This window comes from Colobus angolensis, unplaced genomic scaffold (assembly GCF_000951035.1).
Source record: "Colobus angolensis palliatus isolate OR3802 unplaced genomic scaffold, Cang.pa_1.0 Scaffold436, whole genome shotgun sequence".
Taxonomy (NCBI): domain Eukaryota; kingdom Metazoa; phylum Chordata; class Mammalia; order Primates; family Cercopithecidae; genus Colobus; species Colobus angolensis.
The window spans coordinates 3014339-3017647 of NW_012117777.1; the positions used below are offsets into that span (position 1 = coordinate 3014339).

General features: G+C 42.4%; 1 protein-coding gene across 1 annotated transcript in view; it reads right to left on the bottom strand.

The window, feature by feature from the left end:
* Nucleotides 1-3309, bottom strand: part of PLAA (phospholipase A2-activating protein) — a 43171-nt gene that overhangs the window by 27359 nt on the left and 12503 nt on the right. The window lies entirely within an intron of this gene.

Genomic DNA, 3309 nt, shown 5'->3' on the forward strand with positions numbered 1-3309 from the left:
AAAAAAAAAAAAAAAAAGTCATAGGAGCCAATTTAAAGAGGTTTCCAATGGCCAGATATGAAACAATTTGAGAAATGAAAAGAAAAAAAAAGATATTCAGTAAACATCTCCTTCTGAAAACCAGTAAATAAGTTAGGAGAAGGGTCAAGGCAAGCATTTATTCTGTCTTTTCTGTATAAAAGTTCCACACGGTAACCAGAGTTGATGTGGAAAGATCTATACAGAAAAGTGCTGGTGATCAAATGCAGAAATAATATTAGAATTACAGTACAATCATTCTGTTAATCTTAATAAAATATCGAATCTAGGCAATGATTATCAGTAGCTGCTAAAAATTACCATTATGTGAAAGGCTGATGGGAACTTTATAATGAATGAATGATACAATACTTGAACCCACTGATCAATCTTTATTTATTTAATTATTTTTTGAGACGGAGTCTCACTCTGTCGCCCAGGTTGGAGTGCAGTGGCACAATCTCGGCTCAATGCAAGCACCGCCTCCCAGGTTCACGCCATTCTCCTGCCTCAGCCTCTAGAGTAGTTGGGACTACAGGCACCCACCACCACGCCCGGCTAATTTTTTGTATTGTTAGTATTGACGGGGTTTCAGTGTTAGCCAGGATGGCCTCGATCTCCTGACCCTGTGATCCACCTGCCTCGGCCTCCCAAAGTGCTGGGATTAGAGGCGCGAGCCACCGCGCCCGGCTCCACTGATCAATCTTAGTATCACGAAAAGATATTGTGTGCTTCCTGATGTGATACAACAGAAAATACAGAATACCACATATACTGTTGCCAGAAACTTGACTCTGAACCTGATAAAGCTACTAGATTTAACAGCTTACAAGAAATATACGTGACTGAAGAACACAGTAAAGGGAACAAGGCTTTAACCAGTAAAATTGAGACAGTGGGAAATTCTACAGCTAAAATAATCTGGTTTCAAACAACAAGGAAAAAAGAAAGAAACTGACGATTGAAAGATGTAGGGCTGGGCACAGTGGCTTATGCGTGTAATCCCAGCACTCTGGGAGGCTGAGGCAGGCAGATCACCAGAGGTTAGGAGTTAGAGATCAGCCTGGACAACATGGATCACCAGAGGTCAGGAGGCTGAGACCAGCCTGGACAACATGGCAAAACCCGTCTCTACTAAAACTACAAAAAACTTAGCCAGGCGTGGTGGTGGGCACCTGTAATCCCAGCTAATTGGGAGGCTGAGACAGGAGAATCACTTGAACTCGGAAGGCGGAGGTTGCAGTGAGCCGAGATTATGCCACTGCACTCCAGCCTGGACAAAAGAGTGAGACTCCATCTCCCCTGCCAAAAAAAAAAGATGTGGACCTTATTTGGGTCAGAATTCAAATAAACTGTAAAAAACATTTATGACACAACTGGGCAAATCTGAACATTCATTTTGATAGTTGACAATAAATTAGTTTTTGTTTCGTTTTAGGTGTGATAATAATATTGTGGTTATTCTTTCCTTTTAGAGGACAAGAGTGTCTTTATCTTTTAGAAGGGTCAGCAAACTAATGCCAGTGAGCCACCTGTATTTGTACACCTAACAACCTAAGAATGGTTTTTACATATTTAAGTAATTGAGATAAAAATAATCAAAGGCAATCTTCTAATATGTGAAAATTCTAGCCGGGCGCGGTGGCTCAAGCCTGTAATCCCAGCACTTTGGGAGGCTGAGGCGGGTAGATCACCTGAGGTCAGGAGTTCGAGACCAGCCTGGCCAACATGGTGAAACCCCATCTCTACTAAAAATACAAAAAACTAGCCAGGCGAGGTGGCGGGCGCCTGTAGTCCCAGCTACTCGGGAGGCTGAGGCAGGAGAATGGCGTAAACCTGGGAGATGGAGCCTGCAGTGAGCCGAGATCTGGCCACTGCACTCCAGCCTGGACAAAAGAGTGAGACTCCATCTCCCCTGCCAAAAAAAAAAGATGTGGACCTTATTTGGGTCAGAATTCAAATAAACTGTAAAAAACATTTATGACACAACTGGGCAAATCTGAACATTCATTTTGATAGTTGACAATAAATTAGTTTTTGTTTCGTTTTAGGTGTGATAATAATATTGTGGTTATTCTTTCCTTTTAGAGGACAAGAGTGTCTTTATCTTTTAGAAGGGTCAGCAAACTAATGCCAGTGAGCCACCTGTATTTGTACACCTAACAACCTAAGAATGGTTTTTACATATTTAAGTAATTGAGATAAAAATAATCAAAGGCAATCTTCTAATATGTGAAAATTCTAGCCGGGCGCGGTGGCTCAAGCCTGTAATCCCAGCACTTTGGGAGGCTGAGATGGGCGGATCACAAGGTCAGGAGATCGAGACCATCCTGGCTAACACGGTGAAACCCCATCTCTACTAAAAATACAAAAAACTAGCCAGGCGAGGTGGCGGGCGTCTGTAGTCCCAGCTACTCGGGAGGCTGAGGCAGGAGAATGGCGTAAATCCGGGAGGCGGAGCTTGCAGTGAGCTGAGATCCGGCCACTGCACTCCAGCCCGGGCAACAGAGCAAGACTCCGTCTCAAAAAAAAAAAAAGAAAATTCTATGAAATTCAAATTTCAGTGTTCACAAATGAAGAGTTATTGAAACACAGACATGCTCATTTGTTTATTTACTGTCTATAGCTGCTGTGCACTGCAACTGCAGAGCTGAGCAGTTATGATAGCAACCATATGGCCTGAAAAGCCTAAAATGTATTTACTATCTGATCCTTTACAGAAAAAGTTTGCCATCCCCTATTTTAGAGCCACATAATGAAGGATGTATTTATAAACGAAATAATAGAATATCAGAAATTTTTAAATGATGTAGCAGAAGGAGGGGAAGATGAAATAAAAATAAGATACCTCTACTTTTGTGTACAATCGATTTCCATGATAAAATTTTAAAAATCTGTATCACTCTGTATTGAAGATTTCTCACACAAACACACATATATGCACACAAACATTTAAAAATTCTTTCTGTTTTGGTTGGGCACAGTGGCTTACGCCTGTAATCCCAGTACTTTGGGAGACTGAGGCGGGTAGATCACCTGAGGTCAGGAGTTCGAGACCAGCCTGGCCAACATGGTGAAATCCCATCCCTACTAAAAACACAAAAATGGGCTGGGCTTGATGGCTCACGCCTGTAATCCCAGCACTTTGGGAGGTCAAGGTGGGCAGATCACAAAGTCAAGAGATCGACACCATCCTGGCCAACATGGTAAAACCCTGTCTTTACTAAAAATACAAAAATTAGCTGGGTGTTGTGGTGGGTGCCTGTAGTCCCAGCTACTTGGGAGGCTGAG